The 19,156-nt window shown below is 42.8% G+C and overlaps 1 protein-coding gene across 1 annotated transcript in view; it reads left to right on the forward strand.

The window, feature by feature from the left end:
• The first annotated feature begins 2,865 nt into the window (after window positions 1-2,865).
• ptprdb (protein tyrosine phosphatase receptor type Db) overlaps window positions 2,866-19,156 on the forward strand; it is a 170,138-nt gene continuing 153,847 nt past the window's right edge. The window contains exons 1-2 of the mRNA XM_072383343.1: window positions 2,866-2,974; window positions 3,157-3,270. The gene's annotated coding sequence lies outside the window, so the exon portion shown is untranslated. The remainder of the gene's footprint in view (window positions 2,975-3,156; window positions 3,271-19,156) is intronic.

Genomic DNA, 19,156 nt, shown 5'->3' on the forward strand with positions numbered 1-19,156 from the left:
TTAAAAACAACAAAAGCTGGCCAAAGTGCTTCACAGTTCATAAAAGTTTACAGCCAACAGCGAGGTTATAAAATAGTGGAAATAAAGAAACCAATACAAGACAAGAAAAAGAATTTCTAAATTTAGATGTCATACTCCACTTGAGTTGATACTTTAGCAATGATTTAAAATAACTCTAAATACAATAAAACAGTCTGTGCTGTTCATAATAGGCGAGGGATTCGAGTGATTGCAGTTGTAGTTTTTGTCAGTAGGATGAGGATGACAAACACTGCGAAATTACATGAGATGCTTCCACAATACTGTAGATCTAGCTCTGTGCCAAAAAGGCAGGTTTTTCTGACAAGATATGTGGGTACAGTATGTTGAAGGTAAACACAGTGCAAAGTTATCCAAAGTCTGCCTTTCCCTCATTTTGTTTTTCTAATTCAACTCTTCAGCATTGGTAAAGGGAATGTGTCAGGTACAATACAGCAACTGTATAATCCCTTTGTCTGTTTTTGTGTTTGTGTGCATTTGGTAGGATCCATAGGTGAAGATATCCATGGCGGGTGCATGGGGTTTACATCCTGCTCAATGTATGTGAATAACCACTGAACCTCTGGTGGATCTAGTCTGTAGTCCGTATGTAAAATATTGACATAGCAACTGTCCAATGGACCATTGCTCTGTGCGCTACCTTTTTAAGAAAGTTTGTCATTTGGCTGTCGTCATCTTACGTAAGGTGAAGTGTAAGGGAGTGTAAGATCTGATCAATGACACCTGTTAATCCAACTGTGCCATGACCTTATTTTACCCTAACTTTAAGCTATGATATAATTCACATGGGTGAGTTATACAAAGATTCACACTTTGTTCAGTTCTCATGGAGAATAAAGTCAGCTATAGAGACCAAACTAGTTTATTGTTTTCGGCTGTAAACCTGTTTATTTATGCTTTGAAATGAGTTATTTCAGCATCGGGGTCCAAGAGGGTCGACTTGCTTTTGCCACAGGTAGTAATTCAAGGAATTCCAGTTTTGGGCATCAGTCTCACTTTTCAACTGCAGCAGTTGTTGCTCGATCCAGTTGCTGTCTCCAATTTGAAGCCAAGAAAGCTTTGAGTCCCTGTAGAAATTAAATGAAGGGAAATTAAATGAAGAATTATTTATGAACCATCCCTTCAGCCATCCGTTTTATATATCCGCATAATCCCATTTCAGGTCGTGGGGAGAACTGGAGCCTATCCCAGCTGCCAGTGGGTGAGTGGCGACTGGTTGACTGGTCACCAATCCATCACTGGGCTAAGCTAGAGACAAGCAACCACAGATGCTCACACTTTCTCCTCGGGTCAATTTAGAATCACCAATTAACCTAACATGCATGTTTTTGGATGGTGGGAGGAAGCCAGAGTACCCGGACAGAACCCACTCATACAAAGGGAGAACATGCCGGGAAACCTCTTAATGTGAGGCAACAGTGCAAATCACCACGCCACCATGCAGCACTTCTTTATAAATCTCAAAGGGAAATATTAATGTTGCAGTTTTCTCACAAATAATTAACTTGTAAAAAAAGAATACATAAACACACACACGTATACATACATATTTTATTTTATATGTACACAATGTGTTGCATTCTTCTTTTGGGTCAGCTTTGCTAGGAAAAGCTGGGTTTATATTACTGTTTTTGATTCATATTCAAATTATGTGAAAAACTCTACTGGAAACCCCAAAGTTAGAAAAATATATAGAATGTGGGAAAAAAAAAGTTTATATGCTAACTTCTTGTCTGTTTCCAAGAATACTTGATGCCCCTAAGCCTTAGAGGGAATGAAAACATCTTTGTGAATAATGTCTGACCTGACAAAGATTAAGTGATGTGACTCACAGCTGTTTCTGGTCTCAGCTGGCAAAGAAAAGATCCCATGAGTATCTTCCTTGATATGATACAACAGCTCATTAAAGTGATTCCTGAAGAACAGCTCTTTCCTTTTTACTTTTGTGGATGTCCCCCACAGCTATTTTTATTATTTTTCCTCCAAGAGGTTTGTCTCTGCTCTGGACTACTACTAACTACTTCTTCTTCTGAATTACAGTAGCCTATACCACCAGATGGTGACATCACACAACTCAGGATTCTTTTGTTTTTTTCAAAAGGTCACTTTAGATTTGTTTTTCTGATTAATAGAAACCTAGTTGAAAGTAAATGATTCCTAGATATGTGTGAAATGCTTTGAATATATATATATATGAAAAGTTTTGAATTTAAGTTAAAATAAATCTTGATGAAACCAGACAAACACGTGACTACTAAAGTCCGTGTTTAAAGTTAGACTGAATTAACTTATTACTTTGCACATCTCAGGGGGCTACAAACACATGCAGGAATAAGGACAGAAGAGTATATCATGCCTTTATCTGTGTCGGCTCAGTAGGGATAAATATTAGAGTAGCAATGTTGATTGGAAGCCAGGGATTTGCTGCACTGTATTTGGGAATATTTGGGAAATGTATCTGATGGCTGAGTGTTCTTTTTTTTTAAATGACTATATTAAGATTTCCACTATAAGCTGATCTAGGAAAGGCACAAACCGGTGCCTAAATCTGGAGGTTTCCTGTGACGAGGTATTTTCTTGTTTTCCTGTTGCGGCGCTTATTTTATTTTATTGTAACATTAACCAGTAGAATCGGGAAGAGACATACTTTATTAAGACCTTTTATAAGTCCAGGGTGTGTATTTCCTGGAGGAAAGATGGTCTGCGTTCACAAGTTGACCCACTTGGGTAACTTTGAAGTGGTGAATATTTTGGTTCGTTTGTGTGGATCGTCTCCCTCCGCTGCCTCCTCGTGCCTCTCCCTCCCTCTCCTCCGCCGCTTATCTCCGTGCGCATCGTCAGCACTAGTTTGAAGTCAAATCTGACAGCCGCTGCCTTGCCCGCTCCGTTTACCGTCTCCTTTACTCTCCGACGGTCATCCCGCCTATTTCAAAAGGTATAGCAACGGCTTAGTGACCTAAACACGTGTTAATATTGATGTAGTTTTTTATTTATTTATTTATTTATTTTCAGTTGGCGGGTGGGCTGGCGACTGAGCTCGTTTGCCGCCCGGGATGCGCGAGTCTATGGGTTGACGAGCTTTTCTCTCAAACGTGGTCTCACCTTCTCTCTTCGCAGCTCAGTCGGGACTGTGGGACCGCATCTGGTCGCTGTCTACAACTTGGGGTGAAGAAAGACGCGAGAAAACTCCTCGGAATTCTCCGTACACCGAGCGCTGATCCGGATTTTGTGGTGAGCACTCTTTGACTTTGGCCGGTGATTTAAATTTGAATCCTTTGCGTCTCTCTTCTCATAAAGTGCTCCACCGGATACGCTGCCCGGGGCTGCCGCCGGCTAAATAACTCGGGGGGGGCTCTTGTTTGGTGTCAAATAATCAAGGGAAAGGGACTTCTTTTGAGTGTTTCTCCAATTGTTCTCACATGCCAGGAGCAGGGACGGAGCCTGTTAACGCTGCTCCTCCGCTGCCCTCTTTCACGCTCGAGCCCCCTGGCAGCGAAGCTCGCGCTTATTATGCATCTGATTTTCAACGCTGCCATTTGTGACAGTTTCTAGTATTGACAGTATTTCTATCACGGAGGGTGTAGAGGGCAAAAATGAGTGTGGAGAAGAGGAGAGATGAGGAGTGTGAGAGGAAAGAAACATTTGAGGCATCCCTTAGGGAAGTGCTGCTTCCTTTCTTTTATTAGAAGCGTTTTATTAGTCATTTATGTCTGTAAAGTGATGACATTATCCCAGACTGCGCTGCAGCCTCTTCTTAATATGCCATTATTGTCAGTTCCATTAGATATAGAGTGACATTCTACACTATTCCTGACCGTACTGAGAGAAGAAATCTATGGGGCCATTTGCTGCTTTTATTGTCGTGTTTATCAATTAAGCTTGTCTATAATGGAGATATCACACTTCCTCCAACATAAAACATTACTCTCCCACACACCATCCGTTAGCATCTCACCTCCCACATATCCACACTTGCTGTCCACTGCCGATTATCTGGTTATATGCCACCATTTGAGCTAATAGAGAGCCCCTACTTAGTGTAATGACATCTCGATCTGTCAGCCTGTGCACAACAGAGGGTTGCTCAAAGGCTCATAAGCCGTGTCATCAAGGGCAAATTGAGAGGCCATAAAGACACTGAAGACAAGACAAAGTGCCTGTAGAGGTTGTCTGAGTAGTTTTCTGATGTGTTTTATTGTCCTAGTACAGTATGGAGCCATCATTGTAAAGCATGTACCCAGAAATGTGTGTCTTTGGTGTGTGTGTGTGTGTGTCAGATGGAGAGATAGAGAATTGGATTTGCTCAGTCGTGCGTGCAAGTAAAGAATGAGTGAGCAAAAAGAAAAGAGGAGCAGAGAGAGATTATGCTAACGCAAAGTTTTAGAGGAAAAAGAAAACCCATGTAAGCAGTTTTTCTTTCAGCTTATATGTTTGCATGTGTGTCTGTCACAGTCATCACTAACACCCAGTCAGGCTCCTCCAGCGTGAGGCTAATATGAAAGAGGGACGCTGCTTATTTTAGCTTAGCTTTATGACTGCAAGCACCAAGGCGGAGAGTCTAAGAGGATGGATCAAACAAGACCACAGACTGGAACTCAAATTTAGGCGGCTCAGGAGTCGGGCGGCTCGAGACAGCGGAGGGTCCACCGTACTGTGTCTCCATCAGGCTTTTGCTGTGTTGGAAAATTGAACAACAGACAAAAAGAAAAAAAATAATGACATATCCCCAGTGGGTGTAATGATGCATCAAAGCAAATTCATTTCATCGGAAAGTGTCCCATGTCATCCCTCCTCGATTTACCTCCTGCTCTCTGTTTAGATGAGTTTCGGTCTGGAATTCATGCAGATGTTTCAGCAGAGAATTCGAGCCTCGCTGTAGACAAGGCCAGCAATCACGCAATGAACCAATCATTTAGCCTCTGCAACCTCCATCAGTTTTTCCTGTCAGGTGAAAATGAGATGTATTCTCAGATGACGCGGCTGATGTGGTGTCACCGATGGCAGTCCAGATGATTATGATGACAGCGTTGTTAACGCTCCTCTTAATGATAGTTGTTATGCTGATGATCTGAATATCGCATATAATGATACTAAATACAAACGAATGACAAATGAAAGGAAAATCTTGAACCCTTCACCCCCTCAATTAGGGGATCGGTTGGCTCTGTGGTTGTCCTTTTAGCGGCCATGTTTTGTGTCCGCTGGGGCGGGAGGTTCTACGTGATCGATTCTCTCCAAATGAAAGGTTTTTGTCCCGACGAGGCTCGTAGCCTCAGGGAGGTCTTGACCCCCTTCATAGAGCAGCAGAGCCTACTGCATCCTTTTGATGAGCGTGAAGATGAGGTGATTCATAGCTGTAGCCTACATCTCATTCTCCAGATGGCAACCCAGATTTTGGATCAGCTTGTTAGACACTACCACCATCATGAAAACACCAAACTAAGGAGTGTCTTAGGGAGGAATTGTGCTCCATTCCTACAGCAGAGCTGCACAGACATGTAGAATCAGTTCCAAGGCACTTTGAAGCTGTTGCAGCAGGAAATGGCGGTCCAGCACCTTTGTAAAGCTTTTTTTCATCCATGCCCCTAAATTTCCATTAATTTGATACTAACTGATACTAACATGTCAGAGACGTCTCCACACATCACAAGTCAGAACTGCATCGAGTCACATTAATTAATTCAACATATGTCTGTTTTTTTTGGGGAGGGGGGAGCATCCACCCAAATTAGAATGCAATTTGGGTGGATGCAAATCGCTGTTGTGACTTGTGTTTTTTTCTACCATTACTAGTTGAAGCACTTTAGTGTTTTTTCACAAAATGATCGGGAGTGTGAACTGCTGAATGCTCTCTACTACATTTTCGGGCAAAGAGCTGCAGCTTCTCCTCTCCGTCTGACACACTCCAACCACGACTAGCAAAGAGTTGGTTCTAGAGACTGCAAAGCAAAAGGTAATGTTTTGTCTACTCTACTGTAGGTTTAATAAAAAGCTTGCAGATGAGCAGAAAGTCCTTGATCAACGAGAGGAAACTTAGAAAATACATTTATATTATATTTAGTATTATAGTGTATTCAGCTGCCTCTATCTGTTGATGAAACATCTCACCCAATCACAGCACATTTAAGGCTGATATCAGGCTAATATCCTATGACTGTCCAAATTCAATTCAAGTCACTAACGCTCCCGACAGACAGAGCGACTACTACTTATCCAAACTTCATTCAGGCTCATGCTTCTTCTTGGCCCCTGCGTTCCTCTCAGGAACATAATCTGGCACCCTCAGGCCCAAAGTAGTCATCTGTGATTCCAGGATGGTGGAACAAGCTTCCACATGCTATCAGAGCAGCTCCGTTCTTCTCCACCTTCAAGAATCTCTTCAAGACTCGTCTCGCCTGAGAACACCTCCTTCCTATAACGCCTCTATCACCCTTACAAGCCTACTCTGCACTTTCTTACACTTCTCTGCGCTTGCATTGTACAGCTGTGCTGCTTGTACCCTGGCGTTATGATTTAGTGCTTAATCTGTAGGCCAGGCTGTCACGCTGCACTGACGCTCGAATGTTGTTCCTCATGTGAGTCGCTTTGGATAAAAGTGCTCGCGAAATAGACTAAATGTCATCTAAATGTAGATGTAAATATCAATTGTCATGGCAGTATGACATTGTGCTGGAAGAAAACTGGCTATAGAAGAAGTCGGGTACTTTACCCGCTGTTGATTTTCTGTCGATTCTAAAGCAAATAGCAAATGTTGCACGTGTGCTGCGGCTCTCTCTTAACTGTTCAGGGTAAGTTTGAGTGAAGCCGTGACGAACATAATTGTAGAAAAGACAAACGTCTTCCATTATTGCCAGGCAGCCAGTGCCTGAAATGGGTTTGGCACTTTATGTTTTTTCTTTAATTTGTCCCCCATCTGTAGGTAGGTAGCTGCATTACGTCATGGTTATAATGGTGTTACTCTGCTGCAGTCATACCGGAGTAAGATTAAAAAGACGTTCTTTTCCTCGGTGCTCCGCATTCTGACAGCCGTGTAACTTCTAGTATGTTCGAACAGACACAAACACCAGGTTAAGGAGCTTTTAAAAAACGTAGACAAGTATCTTTTGCTTGACAGATGGGCCCTATTTGTATTAATTGCTATTAAGATGGCGGACTGGCACCGCCACAGTCATGAGAACCTGACAATCCGTGCAAAATGGTAGCAGAATGTAAAACAAATACTGATTTTTTTCCATGTGACAGATTGTGAGGGTTTTCTTTTTTTTCTTTCTTTCTTCCGCTTGCTGTTTGTTCTCCCAGATGCACACTTGATAAATCACACATAACAGCACGTACACATGCACTCACGCGCACGATATTAAGCCTGACATGGACAGATTTGACAAATAAAGCATTGAACTCATCTCAACAATACCAAGTTACAGACACATCTCCTTCCATAATTAGTCCAAACCTTCTTGTCGGCATCCACCCATTCTGTCAAGCCGTGCGTGGCCTTGGGTTTAAAAATAGCTGAGCACAAACAGAAATACACACACAGAGTTTTAGCAGGGACAGCCCCGGTGTGCTGGCACCAAACCAAAGAAGTGGCGATAACAAGGTTGAAGTTAGTCAGGGTTTTTTTTGCCGGGCCTCAAGCCTTCGTGCACCGTTTTCTAAACCTGATTCATCCCAAAATGAGATGTTTTTCCAAAGTAAGGAGATGAAAGTAAGGAGAAAAAACACACTCTCTGCCTGTGTTTCCCTTTCCCTTGCCAGTTACAGTTGAGCCCCCACCCAACACACACACACACATACCCACCCACCTCTCTATTACTCTCATACTCTCACACACACTATCTGTTTCACACCCAGTTCCTTCCTCCCATTCTCTCACATCTCTCTCCTCCCCTGGCACCTCGATGTGTTTCTCTTTAATTGAGATGCATTTCAATGTGGTGCAAATTAGCTTTCTCCAGCTCAAGTCTAAACTTGTCCGTGTGTGTGTGCCCGTGCATGTGAGCGTGCGCTGGTGTGTGTATGTGAAGAGAATTCCCACAGTTGAAAGTGAAGGCGCTACCTTCCTGTTCATTTCTCCATCTAGTCTTCTGATGCCTCCTCTCTCCCACAAACTTGCATTTTCAATACGGCTCGAATAGAAATAGCTTTTTTTGGACTCTCTTCATTTGTGTCTTTTGGCTGGAGGGGTTTATTTGGCACCCCTCTATGGATTTGGATTCTGATCTATGCCTCTGAGAGATGACGGTGCATGGCGGCTCATTAGGGAGAGGGACCGAAGTGAGGGGGGGTCACAAAGGTTATAAAGTCATGTATCAGTTATGCAGTGCTTATCTTACTTTTTCCCAATTTGATCTTGTGCTGTTATGCTAAAGACCCAAACTGCTGTGCACAGTGAGGTATCACCTGATAACTCAGGAGTGTATGACGGATTTTGCAGTTGATAGAATGTTAAATATAGTTTCTGAGTAAAGCAATGAAACTTTTTTTTAATTAACAGTTTGTGTTGAGTTCCCTCTTTCTTTAGGAAACTTGTACGTTATCTAGAAATTAGAGCAGCGATTCATAACCTGGGGGGTTCACAGCAAAACATGTTGATGATTAAAAATCTCTGGGGTTTTGGCGTTATTAACAACAAAGTGGTGAAAATGAAACAAAAGCAATTCAAAATTACTTTCTAATTTAAGCTCTTTTTTTTTTTTATCACAAAACAATTTGAAACCTCTGGCTGGACTGTAGATACAACATGTCATACAGGACCACAAATAGACCTGAAAATGGGAAATTACATCCATATAACAAAGTCAACCCTCTCTCCGTTTAGGAGTTCACGTGTCAGGAAGTAACGGAAACTAATCTAGTCCTGACCGGATTTCAAAATCAGTCAGCACATGATATATTACATCATGTCATTATTCATTTAACAAAAATAACAAGTAAACATGCAGAAACTGTGTGTGAAAAAGAAGGCACAGGTTTACAGGCACATGTTTATGCGCAGCTTTCTTAAGTTTCTGCCTCAGTATTTCATTTGGGGTGAGGTTTGGACTTTGTCTGGGTCATGGTGACACCTTAACTTTAGTTCTGTTTCAGCCCTTCTGTCACACATTTGCTGCCACGCTTGGGATCGTTGTCCTGTTGCACGACCCATTTGATGACCTAAGATTTAGCTGTGAGCCTCACGTTGACTCTAGAATACTTTGGTATACCGAGGAGCTCATGGTGACAACAGAAATGTTCAATCATAGCAGGGTGCTGAGGTCCGGTGGCTGCAAAACGAGCCCAAATCATCACCCGTCCACCGCCGTACTTACCAGCTGGTGTTTGGCACGTGTGCTGATGTGCTGTGTCTGGTTTTTCCTCTCAAAGCTAGCACTGTTCATTGTTATAAAAATCTCCCACTCTGTCCAAAAAGACTTTTTGATTTGTCTCGATGGAACATTTGTTGCAGTTTCTCTTAACACTGCATGGTCTGACCTTTGGGTGAACCTGGTGGGACTTGCTATGAGGCGACAGTGTTAACCACACCACCATGCAGCCCTGTTTTAAACCATATCAGGATGTTTTATTAATCCCTACCCGTGTTGTCTTGGTACATAAACCTAACCCAAGTAGTCTAATTTCTTTACCCAACCTAACAGCAAGAGAAAATTCAATTATAGTCCGAAAAACACAGCAGAAGTGAAAAAAAACTGCGAACCCGCACCTGGCTTTTCTCTTTCCTTGTTAAAAGTCTAGCAAGTTGTTCCACTGCAAGCCCGACTTGCGTGAACCTTTTCCGCCTTCACAAACCACCAAAGGTCACGTGCGATGTTTCCGAAACTCTGATATGGGTCGTATCATGGAAGTGTCCACGTGGAGTTTTCAGTTGGAGGATTTGTCAGCATGAACCTGGCATGGTGGCTCTTTGTGCCACTTTCTGTGGGTATGTGTGCACATACGTGTGTGCGTGTGAGAGAAGGCGAGAAGTCATTAGGGAGAATGATGCTGACAGAGGGGTGACCTTGGGGCTCCCAGTCTTCCTCCTGTCGATGAAAGGGATGACTTAGTGCCTCCCTCCCTATCCATGATGGCTCATTTATTATCATTAGGCACATAGTCAAAATATGCTGCTCAGACCCTCAAGACAGAGTCGTATGTGTTTTGCTGGGCATGCTTGCCTTAGTGTGTGTGTGTGCGTGTGTGTGTTACTCATAGTGAGAGACAACAGGACAGAGATAGAAAAGAAATCTTTATCTCTGATGTTAAGTGCTACATGTCTGACCATATGTGTCAATCTGTGTTTGTCACAGGTGAGCTTGGCTTTTAGTTAGTGAACATGTGGTTATCCATATTTTGATGGCAGACGTGTTGCCTGTCAGTCCACATCTTCTCGTGAGCTGCGCCTCTCTGCCTGATCGCCATGCTGTATGAATAAGAGCCCGTGCCACGATAACCATAACCTTACGTCACCTCAGCCAGCCAGCCAGCAACCTCGGTGGTATATGGCTACATCAGGGCGGCCTCCGAGCTATCGTTTCTCAGCTTGATGGATGGAGACTTCTGTGGGCCAGTCAATACCCAATCTGAGCCCCACTGTCCTGATTTAAGATACAGCAGCACCCAGGTGACACACTCAGAAGCATGCCACTTTAATCACTCTGAGCATCAACTATACACTGCCAGGATTGGTGTGTGGTTGAGTTAGTGTGTGTCTGGGTGTGTGTATGTGTGTGTGATTGTATTATTATCTCACTCAGTCAAGCGCTGCTGTAATCACACAGCGATCGGCAAGTGCTTGCACTTCTGACAGAGTTAACATTTCTTTATAATGTAGAGGCGCTGACATAAATAACGTATAGGAGGGAGGATTTATGCTATGTGCTGCTGGAATTGTAACAGAACACATACATTATCGAAAAAGACGAACACAATTTGTACCAAGCCTAGTGTGAGCTAAATGTTCCTGTGCAGTAACCCTGCATCCAACGAAATATGTTTATACGCTAGATATTGCTTTGAAATTGGCAAAATGTAATTTCTGCAAGCTCGGCATCATGACAGCGCTGGGGTGTGACATCTTTATGTTGCTAAATCCGGTTCCACAATGACCGGAGTACATGTGAAAAATGTCTGGAGAATCATGACCGGGCTCTTGGTTGGATGGTATTATCAGCTGATTCTGCAGACATGTTGGTATTAGCATACGTTGAACATGTGCCAGTTTTATGCATTTATTATAGGCTGAAAAACTTGACTGGGGCAGCATGGAAATGGTGTCATAATATAGTTTGTGGAACACTTTGTCTGCACTTATTACAAAACTGTCCGCTCCACACGAAGCAGAGAACTCATCACAGCAGAACAGACAGTGGTGTCTTCATGCTGAGTTGCTTGCTAGTTTTAGATGTAATCATTTATTAGAATTATAATTTAGATCCTTTGGCAGAAAAGCAATATATTCACATATTAAGAATATAACAAAAGTGGTGTTTTCACTTAATGTGCCTTGGAAAAAAACCTATTACACACAGAGATGACCTCTAACTGCAAGTTCTCTTCCTTGCAGTTAACCATGTTGGCAGTGTCGCGTCTGTTTCCCTTTTCACAGTAGCCCATATTGGAAAAATCAAACAGATGTCAGGTTTCTGTGCACTGGCAAAGCAAATCTGAAGCAAATTTTTTAAAATGCCTGGTCTGAAGACAATAAACGAGGCAGCTTAGTGCTACCAGAGAGAAGGTTTCGATATAGGCTTTGCTGCTAGCGGTTTTAATTCAGTAGAAGTAGTAGTTGTCCTGTCTGGAAATATACCTCGAGGAGTTAAAAAAAAACAAAAAAAACAACAACAACTGTGGTGGACATCTGCAAAAGGAAAAATTCTTCTGGAATTAACTTTCATCTGGGATATTATATCTTATCTGTTTGAGCTCTTACAAAAAGACTTTTTAGTTATATTTTGATTGTATTTGTGTTGATTTCAGCACTAATTGCACTAGACAAACCTGCCAAATCATTGAAAGTGACTAAAAGCATTTGAGAGATAAGCAGAAAACATCACAAAGTTACTTCCACTGTTCATGCATGAGCTCAGCTGGACCTGAACCGCACTCTGTGCAGTACAAGGAACCTGACAGGTAAAATGTACATCATGTCTGGGCTGATTTGGGTATTTCTTCCAGTTTTCATTCAAAATATTTCATGGGTGAAAAGAGCCAGTGACAGAGAGAGGACAGGGGTTTGATGCTGGGCAAACAAAGGAAAGGACTCTTGCATCCATGATGTGTTTTCACTGTTTGACCACTTGGTTAATGTCAGTTAGATCTTGGGATTTATGAGATTTATGATAATGTGGTTTAATGAAATACATTGAGAAATCAATACATTCTATCTCACGTCAGCATTAGTTCAGCAGTTACTTTGATATTTAATTCTCCAACATGACACAGGTATCTTTAAAAACCCTTAAAAATGTTCACTGTAAAAATTCTGCAGCGACACTGAAAATTTGAATTTCGGCATGATTATATATTTGTTACGGCAATATCACAAAACACCTTTTGCAAAATTGTTTTGTACCTGACACCCAAATGAATTGTGCAAGCACGTGAAAGCCACATTAGCTTTGCTTCTTGCAACAATCACAAAGTCAAAGCGTCTCGTGAGTGAATAGGCGGGCAACTGAAACCCGGCACCGTTACGCCTGCTGTTTCTGTTTATGAGCGCATCACGCAGGAGCAAAAAGCTTCGGTGTGTGCGGCAATCAAGGGGAGATTGTGTTTGTATGAGCGAGCTACTTTATCAGAGAGTAATCTGTTTGTACTGCTTCAAATTGTTCCCTTTTGACAAGTCATCACTCACATACATGCACTTACTTTCTTGTGTACACACGGAGACTCGCTGGCGCACACGCCGTCACGTCCCCTCCCCTCCAGCCCCGGCGCTCTGGCTGTTAGTCTAATTTATGAGGTGCCGTTAATTTGGCCTAAACGCTCGTAGCGAGACCTCCCTCTTCTCGCATCCCTTCATCTCTGCATCCCTCTTTCTCTTCCTCCCTCTCATCAGTCACTCGGCAGAGTAAATCAGAGGGGTGGTATTGCACAGCAGGCAATACACAGACTGGACACCTTGACTAATATACCGCTGTCCTTCTCCCTCCCTGTCTTTCTCCCAGTCTAACTCACCAGTCATCCTTTTCTCCAAGTCTGCTGCCCACTGCCTAAATCAAATTTGGCTCCTGACCTTATATTCTTTTTTCTGCTCTCCTTTTAGATTTCCCTCATCCTAATTTAAGTCTTAACTTCTTCCACCTCTCCTGTGCACTTTTCCCGCTCTACTCTTCTCCTTTCTCCACCTTCCTCCTCCTGTCCTCCTCCACTCTTCCTCTGCTCTCTGTCTTCAATCCCTTACCTTGCTTTGCTCCTCTTTTCCTCCTCCCCCATTTTCCTGTTCTCATGTTAGGTGTAAATTTAGAACAGAAGGCAAGAGGGGATGCTTTGCGTTCTAGCGTGCGTGTCTGCGTGTGTTTGTGAGAAACTACACATGAAAGCTTCTCAGAGTCCCCATACAGCGCTGATGGGGCTGATTAAAAAGCTAAAGCCTTGGTGTTCGTCCACATTTCGGATTCACATAAAATCAGATACACACAGCCGGATGAGCAGACACATCAACACGCACAGACGCACAAGTTTCATCTCTCATTATCCCCCTTTTATTGCTCTCTTTTGCTTCCTACTTGTCATATTTATTTCCCTGTCAGTGTCTCAAACACAAATACACCACAGTGACTGGTAGAGGGCATTTCCACCTGATACCGTGGAAGTGAACAAAAACAGTGTCAGCCGTCTGAGACTCCCTCATCGCTTCACATTGTTCCCTGTAATTCCTTACACCACGCACACTTGGGAGCAACCCTGTGCTGTAGCCGACTGCCCAGCACACCTATACATCACTGTCCATCTTTCTTTCTCACAGCCTATTTTCTATCTTTCTCCCCCTCTCTCATAGGTTCTGGGTCTTTTTTTTCCTCCCCTTCGTTTCCCTCTCATCCCTCATCTTTCACACGATTGCGCTCTGCGCTCTTATCCACCGACCCCATCTCTGTCCTTACTTCTCTTTTGTCTTCAAATTCCCAGAGCACCAAGGCTTTGGCTTCCTCTCAATAATGTAACAACATCTAGCCTCCTGTTCTTCTCTGCACCCCACTCTTCCTCCTCTTCACCATCTCTACCCCCCCATTTCCCTCTCTTGGCAGAGTCCTTACAGTGCACACTTAAAGTCACAAGATAAAGCATCCTACCTCAGCCTTTTCCCTTTGTGTATTATCCAGCACGGTTATCATTAAGCAAGAGCTTCATAAAACACTGCCTCATTCTTTGTAAAGGTCAGACTCTTTATAGCAAAGGACTAACTTAATTAGAATAGAACAGAATCACAAACTAGAATAGAAACATAGACCTGAATATGGTTGTTAAGTAATATAAAAGTAGGATGGAATAGAATAAAAGTGTGGAAAAAAGAATGGAATAGAGGTAAAAAAGAAGTGTAAATTACATGGAAAACAATCGCATAAAATGATTTCATGTGATGTAAAACAATGTAAAGTAGAACAGAACATATGCATAGACTGGAACAGAACGGGATACAGAAGAAAATAAACTACTATGCACAACAAATGTAAAAGAAAGATGGAGGATTTAACGATAGTCGGTGTTTGCACTGAGCGAAAACATTTAGTCTTGCTACGGCCAAAGTTATAGCCCTAATATCGGTAATCTAAAGCTTTATTGAAATCAAAGTACAGATCTCTTAAAGAACTTCACATTCAGGCTGCCCGTACAGAGAAAGAAGTGAAACTTTTGGGGCGAAATACATAAAACATAAAGACATACCTCATTATTACTCTGTGAGCCAGCACCACGACTCGTTACCAGTTGCTTTAACAGTCGCTGTGTGACAGTTTCAGACGGAGATTGGACCCTTAAGCAGAGACACACTCAAAGCAAGTACTGCCTCGGCTAGGAGAAAGCTGAGACCGGCCGGCTGAAGACAGCAGTTTGATAAATGCACATTAAACACGGTTTAATGCCTACATTGGTCCAGACAGTTTAACAAGAAGCTAAAAAAAAGAATGTTCCAATTTCTCTAACTGAGTTCCCTACTCTGATGCTGATTTCGTCGTGCTCGTGATCATGTTTATTAGGACGTTAATGTGATAAGGTCAACAGTTGTGACTTCCATAAAAGCACCTGTGAGGGGTTAGTCAGGTCTTCTGTTCTGCACCGTTACACCATGGATTGCTGTTCTACCTCCACCACTCACCTTCAGCTACTCTCCTGCTTTGCTCTCACTCACGACCGGTTAGGAGTTAAATGCTCAAAATGCACGGTTCGCATTTAAAAGTACAAATCACAGACTTTTAATACTCATGGGTCGCTGATGAGGCCCTAAAGAAGGCAAAAGGTTGCCATCACACATTTTCACAGTGTAAAAAAAAGAGGATGTTATTCCACGTGTTTATGTGAGACCGGTTTAAAACGCACAGAAAATTGCTCCCATAAAAATAAATAAAATAAAAATATGCCCATCTGCCTGGAGTGAAATGAAATAAGTGTAGTACAGTAATAAAAGCACAAATACTTAAACCTAATGTGAAAAAAAGGAGCTGTTTAGTCACGGCCCGTGCTTTTGTGTCTTAGTTTCCATGTCATGTTTTGCGCTCTAGTTACATTTCTGCCTGTTATTGATCTTCATTCTGTATCCCAGTTTCCTTGCTTCCTGTTTTATTTTGTAGAGATCTACCCCCTTGTGCGTCCTGTTGACTCTACTTCTGCTCTTGTTTCACAGCAGGTCTTAATTCACACCTGATCCTTGTCAGTAATTTCACTCTGTATACTTCCTCCTTCCCAGATCACTGTGTTGTTTCTGTCCCAGTGTCTCCCTGTCGGCTTGTTCCTCTTATCAGGCATTTGGATTTCTGTTAGGACCTTATTTAAAAAAAAATACTCTACTATGCAGCGGCTGCCCTGAAAGACTATTCAATTCTTTCAGTCCAATATCTGCCTTGCTCTTGCCGGTTGTCTGCAAATTGGGTCCTCCTCTTAACTAAAGTTAAAAATGATCAGCAGCCTGAAGGAAAAGCAAGAGTTGAGTATGTGTAAAATTTTATCTAATGTTTTTCCAACGGCGTCTGTTCTGGTTTATCCCCGATGAGTCCATACTGCTGAGTTATTTAGACACCTACTGTCATATCGAATAGCTATTTGTGAGACTGTATTTATGTGAAACATGAAGGGTTGCTGGAAACATTCACTAATTCACAAGTAACAAACATTCAAAGCAAGACAGTTTGATAGATATGATACTGTATAGATGAAAAGCATATTCTTTGTTTCACCACTCCTCATCAATCAGTTGGAAACACCTTCAACGCAAATCAAAATGAAAGTCGTGGAAATGCAGGACCTTCAAATCAAGTATGAATTAGATGTGTGTTCTTGTGCGAATCCGTAATGCGGCTGTATCTCTGTGAGATCTCCAGGAGGCAGGCCAAGTGTCTCTGGATGAGTCGCTTCTATTCGCTGTGTGTGTGTGTGTGTGTGTGTGTGTGTGTGTGTGTGTGTGTGTGTGTGTGTGTGTGTGTGTGTGTGTGTGTGTGTGTGTGTGTGTGTGCAGTCAGACACATAGAAGACAAATAGAACCACCAGTCTGCTTACCCCTCCAGTCACACCAATGTAATCAGAGCTCAGCAGCCATAAACCACCGGCGATGGACACTCTGCCCGGCCGCTGTCGCACACACACTCGCGCACTCGGAAGCACAGTCGCGAGTAAACGGATCCAGAAAAATGACTCTAAGGGTACAGTCGTACACAAAGACAGATGTGTGTGCGTAAGCTTAAATGTGACTTTAAAAAAAAGAAAGAAAGACTGTGCCGCCGTGCTGCCTCAGACACGAGTTCAAGCTTTCTGCCCAAGAAGCTGCGCCCAACATGTTCCACTCTGTTGGGGCAGGAGGGATGTCTTGTGGCCCAAAGGGAATTTTAATCATTCTGCTCATATTGCCATTATTATGAGAGTGTGTGTATGTGTGTGTGGTTGGACTACTGTATGCTCCCTATGAGTAATGTGAAAGCTTGTGTCTTTATCTCCCTCCCTCCGTGTCTTCCCTTCCATCACTTTCAGACCTTCCATCTGTGTCCGTGCCCCCCCGCCTCTCTCACCTCTTGCATCTTGGGCCATTTTGTGTCTGCTTGTCATTTTGTTATCTTGTATCTTCTGTTCTCCCTCTCAACAAACTCAACGTTTAGTGCCTCCCTCTTCCATCTCACTGTCTTCCCTCACTCTCTCTCCGGCTTTGTGGTGTGAGCGACGGTGGATGAGCGTGCTTTAGGAGATTTACTGCTTGATCCCGTCTCTGTCAGGTGTAGAGACGAAAGGAAAGCGATGAAGGAGCGGGGTGGGGAGGGGCAGATGGAAGACAGCGGCGTACACTGGGAGACGGCCGAGAGGGGAGGGAAACGGTATCAGAGGATGATGGTAAAAGAATGGGATGAAACAGAAAAGATTATTCAGGGGGGAAAACGCTGTGAAAGGAAGCACAATAAGAAAAATATATAAGAGTATAGAACAGAATGAGAGTCTGCTCTGGGTTTTTAAAACCGTCTCTGAGAATAATAATGATACAGAAGCTCAGATCTAACTGAACTACCCTTTTTTTCCCCACTTTCTCACCTAAACATGAATACACACAAGAGAGACACAGAGGAATTCATGCTGTCAGTATGAGATTAAACAAACTTTCACACACTGACCAGACACCGATTTGTGTCTCTATTTAAACAGGAAGGTGTCAAGTGGTGATGGTGCAGGAAGGTAGGACCCAGATGCAGTATTTCTCAAAAATCAAAAAGGTTTATTCCAAACGCAAAAAAACCACAAAAAAACATGAACCAATGGCAGAGCCGGATCTCAAAAATACTAAAACTGTGAATAACTTACAAAACTATGGAAAAACAAGACTGTGATTAAGTAAGACTTTGGGAAACGAGAATATGAGGCAGAACCAGACTTAGCTGTTCGTGTACAGAGCCTGGAAGGGAAGTGGGTATTGTTCCCAGACTGTGACTGAACCTGGAAACTAAATGCTGTGGGGAGGTGATCGGTGATGATGTGCAGCTGTTAAACAGAAAACAGGTGACATGAGTGACCCTAACGTGACAGGGAAAAACATGACCTGAAACCTGAAAACATAACCAGAAACATAACAAATGACCTGAAAAGAAGAATTTTAAAACATAAACTGTGACAGAAGCTTTGCTGATCTCACCTTCATATTCAAAGCTTGATGGCTAAGTGCTGTGGGACTGTGTGAAGTGTGTGCTGGTAAAACGACAAAGTCGACCTTGATTCAGTAGCTTGTAGAACCAACGGCTGAAGTGATATGTGTCTGTGTGACGTTATCAGTCTCTCACATCATTGTGGAGGAATTTAGGACCACTCTCCTCGCAACAGTGCAAAATAAGCCCACGTCATCAGGCCTCCACCAGCGGCTGCTTAACAGTTGATGTTTGGTCTACAGCAGACACGGTGCTTTCTCCTGCAACCTTTTGGAAACAAACCCTACTTGTTGCTTTCATGAACTGTAACATTTAACATGCTAACTGAGGCCTGTTGAGTCTGAGATGCAGCTCCTGGGTTTTTCTGTTGTTTCTCTGAACATGGCGCCCTCTGACCTCGGGGTGAACTTGCTGGGACGTCCACTCCTGGAAAGGTTGGCAGCTGTCTCGAAACTTGCCCACTCGCGAAAAATCTTTCTCAGTGTAGAATGATGGAGTCCAAACTGGAAATGGCCTTATAACCCTTCCCAGATCGATGGGCAGCAACAATTGCCTCTCTAAGACCTTTGCTGATGTTTCTAGTCCCTGACATAGTGTCAACACACACCTGAATGCTGTAGACGAGGCACTCACACATGCTGATGATCAGTTAATCAGTTTGATTAGCCTGTATGCTTGTAAAGAAAGAATTCCTGTTAACACATTTCTCTATAGCACGACATTGTAGATGTACAGATCACACAACACTGCATTGGCCGTAGAACCAAATCATCGGTACAGCAGAAGCATAAATTATGATGCAGTTG

This window comes from Leuresthes tenuis, unplaced genomic scaffold (assembly GCF_036924035.1).
Source record: "Leuresthes tenuis unplaced genomic scaffold, fLeuTen1.0.hap1 SCAF_4, whole genome shotgun sequence".
Taxonomy (NCBI): Eukaryota; Metazoa; Chordata; class Actinopteri; order Atheriniformes; family Atherinopsidae; genus Leuresthes; species Leuresthes tenuis.